The sequence below is a fragment of the Hyperoodon ampullatus genome (assembly GCF_949752795.1).
Source record: "Hyperoodon ampullatus genome assembly, chromosome: 1".
NCBI lineage: Eukaryota > Metazoa > Chordata > Mammalia > Artiodactyla > Ziphiidae > Hyperoodon > Hyperoodon ampullatus.
This window is the reverse complement of record NC_136914.1, coordinates 15,520,332-15,535,295: the sequence shown is the minus strand read 5'-3', so window position 1 is coordinate 15,535,295 and position 14,964 is coordinate 15,520,332. Positions and strand designations below refer to the sequence as shown.

Below are 14,964 nucleotides of genomic sequence, written 5' to 3'. Positions count from 1 at the left end.
CATTTATATAACTATATGTACACACAAACTCTGATGACATATAAAGCAAGCATTCATGCCTTCAGATGTCCAAAACTTACTGAGACTACAAAGCTCAATTCATTTAATATCAAAAACAACATGATATTCCACTGCTCATTACATATCAGGCCCTCCTTACTCAAATATTTCCAATGAAATTAGTGTATGAATCACCCAGTTCTCTTGTCATTCTTCACCCAAGTAATGCAACAACCATGCTCACTTCTAAGAAAAATAATCCTGCTTAGGTTTTAAAGGCTGGTTTACATATTTTAAAAATTACCTTGTACCTTTTTACATACTTAATGATATGGCGCTTACTCCAAATAGCAAGTTACTACTTTAAAAAAATTTTATATATATATATACACACACACACACACATATTTTTTTTTAAATCACATGAGCTCAAAGGAAACCACCAGATAGTTAAAATAAAACATGCAAGTAAGTAAATATTACTTATATGTTTTCTACAACTGGTCCATTTAATTTAGTTTGTAGAGCATCCTCAAGAAATTTCAGTTTGAAAGAAAAAATGTAAAAATGAAGCAAAGCTACCCAGCTTCTACAAGGGTACACCTTTTCTTTGAGATAGTAATCTCATTGGTAGAGATTACCTAGGCTTCTGAATAATATCTATTCCGTGTATGAAAATAAGGAAATGTTAAGTAAAATGTATAAATGCTATAGAAAGAACTCTAGATTGAGAGTAAAGAGATGAATTTATTAATTCATTTATGGCAGAAAAACTTCTCAGCATGTTGCTTGAATGAAGTCCCAGCTCTGTCATTTACCAGCTATGTAAGCATGGACAAGGAATTCACCTCAGCTTGATCTTTAAAATGTATCTGCAGCCTCATCTTCAAGGTCCCTGCTGGCTCTAACACTATGAGAAGATCTGCTGAAATGGACAAACTTTTCTAAATTAGTATACTACCACAAAGCAATAAATAACTCTTGATCTGTAATGACAATTGGTTATAGCATCCACTAATAAAAAGATAATTAACACAACAAGCCATGTCTAAGCCTGTCCTTACCGTACACCTTTACACAGAGCTCCAAATAATCTACAAGTACTCACTAATTAATTCTCAATATTATCATTCCCCTTTGACAAAAGGAGAAATTGAGTCTCAGAGCCAGGAGAGTCATTTGGCCAAATATCAGCAAGACAGAGTCCAGCATGACAAATCAAAAGTTCCTGGCTCTCAGCCACTGTCTTTTAGGAGTATGCAGTAACTGTCTCCTGAATCACTCTAAGGCAGAGTTATAAAGTAAGTGCAAAGTTTAGGGCCAAATTTATGTCTCACTTAAAAATTGGCAACTAAGCCCGTGCGCCACAACTACTGAGCCTGTGCTCTAGAGCCCACAAGCCACAACTACTGGGCCCATGTGTCACAAGTACTGAAGCCCGCTCGCCTAGAGCCCATGCTCCGCAACAAGAGAAGCCACCGCAATGAGAAGCCCGCGCACTGCAACAAAGAGTAGCCTCCACTCGCCGCAACTAGGGAAAGCCCACGCGCAGCAACAAAGACCCAGCACAACCAAAAGTAAATAAATAAATAAATTTATTTAAAAAAAAAAAAAAAAACGCCAGAAAGATGTTTCAACATCAAGAAGGGCTTCAGTCTCCCCTGTGACTATATCAAAGTGAGACGAAAACAATGACAGAATTGACAGCCCTGTGCAAACTGTCTAAACTCAGTAATAATTTGTTCATGAAATGTGTAATTCTGACTTATTTCAAATTAACGTGTTTCCTTAAAGTTAAATGGTCTAAATTTTTATTTAAAAGTTTGGTTGGTACTGTGAAAATTACAAATGTAATGGATATACTTGTATTTCTTTTACCTCTGCCTCTGCAACAATCACATTAACTCACCCCAAGGGAAATGTCCATATTTTCACTACGTGTACACAAAAATATACAAATGTATCTATTTCTTGGGATAATTGTTTTTTATTAACAAAAATAATATAAAATACAAACTCATATATCTATATGTACATAAGTATCTGAAATTTATTTTGTTCTCTTAAAAAGTATCATGCACATTTCCCCAAGGGTATAGGTATCTACAAATTATTTTTAATATTGCTGCACAATATTCCATAGTGTGAATGTACCATATTTGGCTCAAAATTTTTGATAAAAATACATTTTAACAATTAACTTATATTAACAACATACAGGTTATTAACAATAGAAACCTTGTTCTCTATCCTTATGTATTGGTATTTTCTGTATGACTGATTCTTAGAAGAAGGATAGGATCACTGAGACAGAGTGAAGGCCTTTATATAATAATTATATTTTTCTGCAAATATTTTTCTGCCTTTGTCTATTATGTCTTTTGCAAATGAGAATTTTTACTTTTTATGTAACCAAATCTGTCAGTGTTTGCTTTATGGATCAAAGTTTCATAGCAAACTTTGAAAGACTACTTTCATCAGGATATTTTACTAACATTCTCCTATGTTTTCTCCTACTATATGTATTTAGATTGTTTTTAGTATTATTTATATTGTTAATATATTTGGAAGTTATTTCTGTATATGATACTAAATAAGCCTAAAAAGCTATGCTATATGATTTCTTTGAATAATCTGTGCTTTTTCTATTTAATTGAAATGTCATTTTATCATTTAAGTAAGTTTCACTGTCTACTAGAACCTGTTTCTGAATTTTGCCTAATGATGCCCATTTCTGTGCCAATATTGCCCTGTGGTTTGTAAGTTTTAATTCTTGGTATAAAACTTATACCAGGCAACATTCTGCTGTAGTTTCAATTTAGTTTCATTTCTACAGTTGAAAAGGTTTTAATTTATGATTTTTAAAGTTGATGCAATAAAAATCTAAACATAGAATGTGTAGAGTGTTGAAGTTTGCTCATCTAGATAAGGAAGCCATTGATCAATCTTCCAAATTCCTCATGTTAAGATTTTAAACAGTATTATATTCAAAAATGAATAAAAATATGTTTTTGCATATGCAATAGGTTTTAATTATTTACTTTTATTGAAATATAGTTGATTTACAATGTTGTTAATTTTTGCTGTAGCCAATAGTTTTTAACATAAAATCTTACAACTTCTGTAGGTTCTAAACTTGATACCCATTTACATAATTTACCAATACAAACAAGTAAAGAACATGAAAGAAAAATTTCTCTTTGACCTTACATTTTTTTAAATAGCAAAACAAATTCAAAAATCTCTAATAAACATTCGTTATTTTGATATGCTACAATTTATATGAGACTGTCTAAACAGGCCCATCAGCAAGTATGGCCCAATTTAAGGAAAAACATTGAGGCCTTTGAAAATTAACTGAAATGTCAACCCACTTTAGAAGAAAGCTATTAGTAAAACAAGGGTGAAGTTACCAGCACTTGTGAAAAGCACAATAAATAAACAATGAGACTCATTCAAAGACATTCAGGCTTTGCAGAGTCAGGACAAGAGACTACAGAACCAGTTCCCACATGGGCAAGAGTTTGTTTATTTTATTTTGCTTATCGGAAGTCAGAGCAAATGATCCCAGTGGTTTGGAATGGATTGAAAATGTTTCTTAGCATCCAGGCGAGAAAAGCTGCTTGGTTTTCAAGAAGCTTAACTGCTTTGTTAGTAACCTTTTTGCTCATGCGAACTATAAAGCATATGTTTGAGAACGGAACTATTTGAGACCAAGAAAGGTATTATTCTTTCTTTCTGTCATCCTATACTACTTTTTAGTCACATTTTTAAGAGATGGTCAAAAGAAATAAAGAATATTTTCTACTCAACCTGGGAAATACTACAGTCTGCACTCATGACTTAACCGTTTATGGAAATGAATTTACAGAATTAGTGTGCTTCACACCTCAGAAAAAGATGGGAAATGAAATTAAATGGTTACTTTTAATCATAATTGAAGGCTTCTAGAAAACCAACAAATATTTAAAATGTGAATCATAATGATCTGTTTCCATGATTTAATTTGGGGCCAAGCTAATGATGAGAAAACCTAGAACATACTTCTTTTAGAGTACAAGTATGAAGGAAAAATGATAACATCATCCTTTTTTTCATATAAAATGTAAAAGGTAACTATATTCTTTAAATAGGATAAAATAAGATTAGTAATATCAAAACTTTCTATTTGAGTGCAATTTCAGAATGAAATCATTTATCGTAATCTTCCTACTTCAAAAGCAGTAAACAGTTTGTCAAAGGTTTTTTTGGGAGGGAGGGAGTTTACCAAAAAATTGATGATAAATTTTTTAACCTTTATACATATGATCTTCTAGCATCTAACAGTATAAAAAAATATTTTAAGAACATATACTGAATTATCACTAAAATATATCTAGCCTAACAACCAAGTAGTTTGCTAATTATTTTTCATGGTTCACAAAAATGACCACATATTCAGTGACTCTTAAATGATGGAAATACATCCATCTCCAGTACCTGAGAACTTTGTTACCAATTAAACTAGTTCATTTCAAAGCTTCACACAATGCTTTGAGAGCATAGGATTTACTGGAAAGGTAGGTTTAAGTAATAGATTTTTCCCCCTCTAAGGAGACAGCTTCAGAGGAAAAAGTTTCAATGCTGCCTCCCAAAAAGGAGAATGCACTTTACCATCATAAGGTGATGAGGCAGTCCACCACAAATACAAGAGGTAAAACTAGAAATTCCTTAATGCAGGAAAATTAGCTCTTTGTCATGTCTTTGGAAGATCTTTTCTTTGGTTAGCTTACTCTGGAAGAGGTTTCTAAATTGGTTGGCTGTCATTAATCTAATTGCATACTGGGGTAGCTAATTAGAGAGGGCACTTCTCCGTTTAAAAAATACTGCCTCAGGTGAGGCTGGAATTAGTAGCCAACTCCCTCCCCCATTCCCCCCAAACCCAACTCACTCCAGAATCAGTGCTCTGTTTGGAACACCTACCACTCACTCCAGGTTTGGAATGCAGCCTCCCTCCTCCACCTGACCACGGAGGTTCCCTCTCCGGAAAGCCACAAATTATAGCGCTAGGTTTCAGCCAAGAGAAGAAGGCGTTTGGAGGTAAAGCCAAAATGAGGGTGAAAGAAAAATTTCCACTAAGAAACCAACATGTTGATGATGATGTATGAGCTACACAAAAAGTAAGCGAATAGGGCCGTATACCCACTACCATCCTCGTTTCTCAGAGAAATAAATGAAGAGAACACAAAAAGGCTCGGATTCTGACCCAAAAGGAAAAACTATTCAGTAGTAGCAAATCAAAAAGTAAACAAGCTGAGCTACAGATTTCATTCTCTTTGTTCTACTGTAATTCTGAAATTGACATATCAAGCATTACAGAATTACTGATGTAAGGACCAAACCCAACTCCCTTGAAAGTGTACTCTCATTTCTTTCCTGGTTTAGTTACTGTCATCTCCTTTAAGATGTAAGAATTACGGTACAGATAAGATGTAAGAATTATGGTACAGATAGAAAGACAAAAACAGGGAGTGTAAGATCTCTGAGCTAGACCAGGAACATGAGTCAAAGATTGAGCTCATTCCCTTCCAGGTAGACCTCTGATCCACAAGCATCTGTTGATTGCCTCCATGGATGCATCACCTCTCCTCTCCACCTCTGAGGTAGGCAATGTAGGTATTACAGCTCTAACAAAACACAATTTTCCCCAGCAAAACACACTAAACTTAGATCATGGTGTACGCTCAAAGAATCTAAAATGGTACTAAAAGATAGCACTGCCCTTTCATTTGAAATCAAAGAAAACCAGACTTGGTTGGCATACTGTACTCATACAAATGACCCCACATTACGTGGAAAACAAGAATGTCCTAGGGTAGAACTCTGACTCGTAAACTTTTGCCCCAATCAATGCTGTGATTACAGCTTCACTTCTCTTGGTCCGAGGGAACTTGAACACAGAGTACATTGAAATGAGGATGAATAACTGCCATATTTCTAGTGTTTTGGGGCTTTTACTTCTGCAAAACAATTCTGAGAATGTAGTTTGGCAGCACAAACCTAGGAAACCAGATAGGTCACCATGGTTAGCTGACTTATCAGCTGAAAATGAACCTTCCTTAGTGGAATTCTAATGTCTGCAGATGGAGAAATTTACTCCCTAAAAAAGTTTTCTCCTAACAAATGACTTGTCTCAATTATGTGACAAATGGTTGCTATCTTGATTATAAAATGCAGTTGTAACTGGTTCAGTGTCAAAAAAGGTTAAGACATGGTCAACTATGTGACATTTTTTGATTGGAATTTTCTCTTTTCTCTTACGTTTCTAAATCTGCCAGATGTGCCTTGCGGCCAACACTTGGGCATTACTAGGTGCCTGGTATGTGAAGCCTTCCTTCAGAGAAAATACTATGCTCAGTGTTTTTTCACAAACCAAAGTAATCATGAGGTTATAACTGAAGTATTCACTGCTTTTTTAAAGGCTACATTTCTCTTCTTTAAAAATCTTATATATACTCTCATTCTTTGCTAAGTTTGTTTTCAGCCAAGGACACAAACTGCCATTTCACAATATGAATTCTTACTATAAATCTACTGAATCTGTTATCTCAAAATAATTAATGATAAAGTAAGCACAATGGTAACTGAGTAATCAAGGGAGAATTTCCTAATTACATCTTATACATTTTTTAGCCTTTTCATCTACTGGGTGTGCCCCAAACAACTTTAACAATACATCTTGTAATGACTCATGTCTACATATTACAAGGGCTCTTATTTGTGCTCTTAAAGATTCATACAATCTAAAAGCTAGCCTGGAATGTGAAAATAAAAGCAATTTATCAAGATTTTTATGTATTTTTCACATTCAAAATCCTTCATGCTATGCAAATGGAATTTTTTAAATTATTTTCTTCCAAGATGACTATACCAGAGCCAAAGTAATCCTAGATTTTAAAACTAGAAGGGAAAAACTGCTCTACAGAAGCCTAATAGTTTGAGTTATTATCACTGCACAATATATACAGTATATTTATAGTTTTGTTATTATGATACCTGGCATATACATGTTTCAGACTTATTTTTAATAAAAAATTTAATAGCCAAAAATTAATTTATATTCACAAAACGCTTGATTATTCAATTAAAGTATACTTTCTGAAATGTGAAATTGTATACACATATACACATGAGATTAAAAGTTTTTTATTAGTGAGAGGAAGTTACTTCCCAGAAAAAGGAATCCGGGGTTTTATATAAAGAGCTCTCCCAGGCCAACCACGTCTTCCTCTGCCATTCCGTTTCTGCACTTTGAGAGCAAGGCTTTTGTCATCTATGATTTATAAAAAGGGAACAGAAAGAAAAAAAAAAAAGATACTGCACATCAGGTGTTATCTTGGTACTTCCTGTGTCTTCCCACTGTAAGGGTCTTTATTCCTGGGGATAATATAAAATGACAAAGCTTTCTACTTGACAATAATCCATAAATAATAGAACATAAGAAACAATCCTTCTGAAGTGCGGGCAGCCAGGCTCTGAAGCAGTTATGTTGTGATGTAGCTTTTATATAAACACTTGAAACCCAAAAGGCAAAATATGTGTGTGTGTGTGTCTGTGTGTGTGTGTCTGTGTGTGTACCATGCATGGGGGGTAGGGGCAGACACACTTCACAGTCCCATAAAGTTCATCTTGTTCTAAGGCTCAGGGAAAACTTTCTTAAATATGGCAAACTGAAACACTAATTACAAAGAAAGAAATGGGGCCCTGCCGAAAAATAAAATACAGCAGCTAAAAGAAAAAGTATTATTATCTATCTACCATGTAGGGCCCTGGGAAAATTCCAACTGTGTATCTTTTAAAAGAAACCCAGATGTACCACATAAAAACAGACTTTATTCTGTTGATTGATTCTCTTTGTAGTCTACACAAGGATGGTTAGCAGTCAGAAACAACCAAAAGAGATTCTGTTTTCTAGTATGTAATACAATTGAGTGTTGCTATAAAATATTCTTACACTGATCAAAAAAGAAAAAATGCTTCTAAAAAATGGTACATATTACTCTATTTTAAAAAGAAAGCATGTATTTATCAACTTACCCTAATGATTCCACAAATCCAAGTACTTTAATTCTATATCTCATGCTCCATATGAAAAGATTAATATGTAAATAAAGATTTGCTTAGCTAAGTACAATTACAAAAACTTAACAAATTTTGAAGTTACCTAGCATCTAACAAAGCTAACGAAAGTATGCCAGTTATACTTTCTTCAACTGAAGTATTGCTGATAATTGTATTTGTACAAGTGTAACGACAAATTTTTTGGGCTTCCCTGGTGGCGCAGTGGTTGAAAGTCCGCCTGCCGATACAGGAGACACGGGTTCGTGCCCCGGTCCGGGAAGATCCCACATGCCGCAGAGTGGCTGGGCCCGTGAGCCATGGCCGCTGAGCCTGCGCGTCCGGAGCCTGTGCTCCGCAATGGGAGAGGCCACAACAGTGAGAGGCCCGCATACCAGGAAAATAAATAAATAAATAAAGACAAGCTTTTCATGACTGACTTCATGTTTTTCCACATACTAGTTTGTTTTTTCACTGCCAACGTTTTTTAAATCTCTCACAATTAATATAATGCTACAAAACTTAAAATAAGGCTTAAATTTTAAAAAAACATGAATTCTCAGTAGCCAATAATAATGATTATTAAGCTCTATTTTAACTTGGCTCACAGGAATAATGTAACCACACAAGCCCTCAAACTTTTTCAAAATGAGTGATACTTGTCCTACAAGAATAATAATGCAGGTAAACTACAGAAACTTCATTTTAAAAGAAAGAAGGAAATTATGTTTGATTTTATAAATTAATATTATTTACTTCAATCCAAAAATAAATACTACAGCATAATACATGAAATCCATGACAAAATTCAGTAGAAGGCATGCATAAGAGCCTGAGCCTAGGGTCTTGTTCAAATTAAATAGAAATTATAGATTTACTTGGCAAGATACAATTTATATTAATATATTTGAGATAGAATAGCAGATTACTTGAAATTCATCATCCTAAAGACATGAGGAGAAAATTTAGTTAATACTAAATGCAATAGTGAAAAATACCAAAATCTTTTTATTTAAGCAAAGAATAAAATCACACAAAAATTAAGCTTTATGAAAAGGGACTAATTTAAAGATCAAGAATTAAGAGTCAATTCTCACTCACATTAAATAAATCACAGCAATGAAATAGATAATCCATCATTCCAGGATTTCTTATTTGCCAGTGAACCCAAGTATAGCTAAAATTCTAAGAGATCAGTGTACATTTTTTAAAAAATTATGAAAACACAGTGCCACATGTTCACTTTTGCTCTTCTATTATATTCCCACCATGATTTTAGCTGCTGGGTTGGATGAATGACTATTCACTTTGTTAATGTACAAAGATTGTGCATAAAATGAAAAAGTTAAAATAGCTGCTCCTATAGTAAAATGTTGTTTGAAAACAGCTGTATGATCATTATCTGAAGAAATTTCAAGTAATCTTTTATTATAATTTTAGAAAAGAAAGTGTATAGATTAGTGCTATCGAGACAAATAGCAAAGAAAATTTATAAAAGACAATCAAAACACAAGTGAGCGTAAAAAAGCACTTTAGAAATATAAACCAAAATATAAGGCAAGAAGAGCATTCTAATGCACTTTCAAAAGTTTATTTCTTCTTTCCTTTTCTTTTTACTATCTAACCAAATCCCTCACCTTTGACCTCTCAAATTCTTGCATTTTCCTGAAGCGCCATCCTTCGTTATTACAAAACATTTCATGTGTAAGAATGCATTTTTTTTCTGTTAAACATCTCTCTTTTAGTTTTTGATACCAGGAAATTCTGTCCTAAGAGGATCCTATATGTGGAATTAATCTGTAAGACATATCATTGGAGGTTCTGACTTAAAACAAATAGAGTCATCTCCTTTTCCAAGATGTGTTATTCTAAAACAAAGGGTCATTTTCTTGAAGGTTCAGATTAGTGTTCCTATTTGTCTAGCTGACACCTCCAAACACGGTAGACATGAGGATTTTCTACAGTTTTCTCTTAGTTTTAGTTAATGTTCTGCTTTGAGTTGCAAGAAAACATCCCAGCCCTACCTTTCTAAACCACCCTCTTTAGCGGTATGTGTAGAGCTCAGCACTCCATGTTGGTAGTACCTTCCATCTAATATGTTTTCAGAGTCTAAGGCAATTCAGGCAGCACAGCTGTCTACTCAGGAGGCTCATTAAACATACTTTAAAAATTCCTAGAAGAAGGCATGATTTATTATAAGCAAATGGCTACCCTGGATTTTTTAGTAACAGAATTTTAAGTTAAAATAAAATTATATAAGATATACCTTGTTTGGATTATTTAAAACTCTATTAGGGACTTCGCTCGTGGTGCAATGGTCAAGAATCCGCCTGCCAATGCAGGGGACACAGGTTCGAGCCCTGGTCCAGGAAGATCCCACATGTCGCGGAGCAACTAAGCCTGTGAGCCACAACTACTGAGCCCATGTGCCACAACTACTGAAGCCTGCTCGCCTAGAGCCCGAGCTCTGCAACAAGAGAAGCCACCGCAATGAGAAGCCCGTGCACTGCAACAAAGAGTAGCCCCCACTAGCCGCAACTAGAGAAAGCCCGCGTGCAGCAACGAAGACCCAACACAGTCAAAAATAAATAAATAAATAAAATTTTAAAAATAAAATAAAATAAAACTCTATTAAGCTTAACTTTTAAATGGCTGTGAATTTGAGGGTTGGAATAATCAAATGTCAACCCCAGCTGATTAACAAAAACATGAAAAATGGGGGAACTGATCCCCAAAGCTCTTTTATTCTAAGGAGCGCTTCACTTGACGGACAAATACTAGGAGGATACAGTCATTACTGTACAACAGGAAACACTAGGCACAGGCTATCAAGTAATTGTGACAGAAAATGGAATGCATTTGCAATTTTTAAGTACATTTAATGCCCAGTGATTTCATCACCTACCCTACATTTAAAACTGGGAAACAATCCAGAAACCGAAGGAAATCAGATATTTGCAAAAATATGTTTGCACTACACTATCCAACACTTGTACTGGCAACATTACTGTAGATATTTCAATATATGTTGATTTTAAAGAGTAAGTTTTGGAGTTAGGCTTCTAATTTATCACGTTTTAATTAAGGAGCTATTACCAGCCAATTTACCAAAACACTTAATTTTCAGAACAGCAACTCTTTTATTTTTTTTTTAATTTATTTTATTTACTTATTTTTGGCTGCATTGGGTCTTCGTTGCTGCGCATGGGCTTCCTCTAGTTGCAGCGAGCGGGGGCTACTCTTCGTTGTGGTGCACCGGCTTCTCATTGCGGTGGCTTCTCTTGTTGCGGAGCACGGGCTCTAGGAGCACAGGCTTCAGAAGTTGTGGCACGTGGGCTCAGTAGTTGTGGCTCGCGGGCTCTAGAGCGCAGGGTCAGTAGTTGTGGCGCACGGGCATGTGGGATCTTCCCAAGCCAGGGTGCAAACCTGTGTTCCTTGCATTGGTAGGCAGATTCTTAACCACTGTGCCACCAGGGAAGCCCCAGAACAGCAACTCTTAAGGTGCGTATTGCTCTGCTGTGAAAACTACAAATAATGGCATTATAATACCCCTCTGCCATTTGTCATCTTGAATAATTTAATGAAAAATATCTAACTCGATATATTTTTAAGAGAATAAAAGTAATCCCCGTGAGATACTTTCTACATTTTTTACTTGAACCATAGAAAGCCTAAAACAAAATACAAAAGTCCTCCAATCTGTTTCTTCAAGTTATCTGAATGGCCATCTTCCTTCATTATAAGAATCATCGCTTATTCTCTTCTTTTATAAAAGTTGTTCTGCAGCAGGGTGATGTATTTTTTTAGCATTTTTTCAAAACATAATTAGAAACAAATAGCTCTTGATTTGATTTCTCATTTAAGCTTCAGTCCGACTTACAGAAATTTTAACTTACAGCACTAAATGTCTGTTCTCTATGTATAAAGCCCTGAAACTAGCCTTAAAACATAAATATTAGGTCGTAAAATCCCAATTTTCATTTCAGATTGCACTGAATTCTTATAACCACTTTTTGTCTGTAGCCTTCTATAACTGTTGCTTGATGAAGGTCCTCCTATCTGCGTAAGTTTATTGACTTTTTTTTTCCTGCCAATACACGTTCCATTTTCTGGCTTCTTTATTTCCTCTCTGCCATTAGAGGAAAATGCCATTTGACAGGACCTCAGATTCCTTAATATAAAAGGAAAACAGGAAGTCACAAATGTAAATTCTGAGCCCACTATGTGCTACACTTTGAGTCAAGCATTTACATTTTATTCAAAAAGAACCTTTGGACAACACTACAACCCTAGTTTTACAGAAAAGGAAACTGAGACTCAATGTGGTTAAATAACTTACACATAATCAGTAGAATTCGAAGTCAAGTTCATGCTCTTTTTCCTGTATGTACTTTGCTGCTTCCCATTATTCACTGACATTTATACATGGGAATCAGAGTTTCTCATTCAGGATACAGAAATATGCCCATGAGAATAAAGTCAATAAAGCATCCAAGAAAGATCCTATTCACTGGCCTTTTTGTACTGGAAGGGAAGTATATCTGCTAGAATTAGATTCAGCTGCATACAACAAACCCAAAATAACACTGACTTAAATAAGATAGGAGTTTAATTCTCTCTCATGGAAAATAAGTCAAGGTGGGTAATCCAGATTTAGTATGGCAATTCCACAAAGTCATCAAGGACTCATATTCTTTTTATCTGACTACTCCATACTCTCTACAGTATGATTTTTATCCTAACGATCCAAAATGGCTGTCAGAGCTGCAGCTATCACATCTGTGTTCCAGGAAGCAGGATGAAGGAATCAGGAAAAGAAATGTATTATCCTTCCTTTTTAAGGACATGTCTCAAAATAACACTCAGCACTTCAACTTTTTCCCAATAAATAGAACTTGTCACAGGCACTCACCTGGCTATAAAGAAAACTGGGAAATGTAGGCTTTCTGACTGGGTACGAAGGTGCTGAGTTAAAAAGCAGAGTTTTATTATTACTAAAATGGAAGGTTAGAATGGATATTTGGAGGCACCTAGATGAAATTGCCAGAGAAATTTGCATATAATCTCTGGTTTACTCATAATATTATTAAACTTTTCAAGCAGATCAGGGATAACTGAGACTGACATACCCAGTGTTATTTCCTAGGTAGAATACATTACCCCACTGGATTCATCTCATTATAGGCAATCAAATGAATAAATGTGATTTTACATTTTTGCAACTTATTTTCAACATTTACATTATAAAGAATCACTAAGTCTATCAGACAAAATCAAGTGAGATTCCTTTAATAAATGGTGATCTTTTTCCAGGGTTAGAATATAGGGCACTGGATTAAGTGACAAATTCTATCAATGGGGGTACCACACACTTTAAATGGCCCCTAGCCTCTAAAACTTCTAATACCCAGATGTCATGAACAAATAACTGAATGGAGAACACAGGAGAAAATGCAAATGTTGATAAGGAATCAAATCTGAAAGGTGCTTCAATAGTTAACCTAGGCGCAAGTATTTCCTCATATATGCTATACTTATGTTAGTGTTTAAAAACTTGTAACTTGAATGTAAGTAGGCTTTCTTGGTCCCTGATGTCACCTACATGACAGTCTTTTCTACTAGAAGTCAGTCTTTGATGATGAGGCATTTGAGAAAAACACAAACATCATCTCAAAAAAACAAGAACCAAAAAAGGTGATTTTTTTCAAAAGTGTTCTGGGAACATAGAGGAGGGAGTCATTTCACACACAACAAAGCAAATATCCTCGAAATTCTCTTTAAGTATTTTCCCCCAATGTTCCAATCCTCATGGCATTTCCCCTACCCTCCGCTCTCATCTCCTCTTTCTCAAACGCATTCCCAACTTCCCACAATCATTTTCCATAACCCATCTGACAGCACTCAGCTAGACAAAGCTAGACAAACAGTCCTCAGCAAAATAAAACCAAGTCATGTGTCATTCCTTAAACATGGTCTTGGGGCTCTGTCATCTCAGCACTCCCAACATGTACAGGCATATGCACATGTACGCACACACTGATGAAACCCTTCAATTTCTCCCACGGTAACATGATGTAATTTCCACTAATTCAATCCATAATCAAGAGAGTAGAATTTCTCCTTCAATTTCATCTATTTGTGCAATCCATATGATCTCTCTCAAAAGATTTTGATGGGATCATATGCCCACTCTTGGATCAGTCATTGTGTCCAGGTCTGATAGGCCAACCAATTTACAAATTAATGATAGTTTAATTACCAATTAGAATATTGCTTGTTGAACTCTAAAATGAGGGAATAGCTGTGTTTGTGTCATGTTTTGGTCAAACTCTTGTAGTCTGAAACGTTTTCCTTTTTCTATTAGAAGTACACATCTTTTAAGGAACACACTGAATTTAAAAAAAATATTCCGCTGAAGCTATTCTGTGGCTGTGCTGATCCGTTTCTAAAATATTGTCTTCCTTCAGCACCTCTACTATTTTAATATCAATATGACATGTAAGTGAACAATTTAGTTTTATTGATTACATTTTAGGGTAGCTTATAGGGAGTGCCTCCTTAATGTTAATATCTAATTTCAAATGTAAACTATTTTAATCACAATTTGGGATAGGTTACTTCCAGATTAAAAAATATATATATATAGTAGAAGTGGTGTGTGTATAACTCTTAGTAGTTTCTGTAAGATAGAGTACTATTTCCTGATCTTGCTCTTAGATTTAATGATTCTTGGTAATTTTTTTGGCCTGCTGTCCCTCTAACTCACTGACTCTTATGGATTGAGTGGAGGAAATGTAAGATACACACAGTAACTTACATATTCTTCACCATTATTCTAGGGAAGTAGATGTCTCCATTTGAGAAGAG

General features: G+C 35.0%; 1 protein-coding gene across 5 annotated transcripts in view; it reads right to left on the bottom strand.

Annotated features, from left to right (window-relative positions):
- Positions 1-14,964, bottom strand: part of PPP3CA (protein phosphatase 3 catalytic subunit alpha) — a 310,748-nt gene that overhangs the window by 271,924 nt on the left and 23,860 nt on the right. The window lies entirely within an intron of this gene.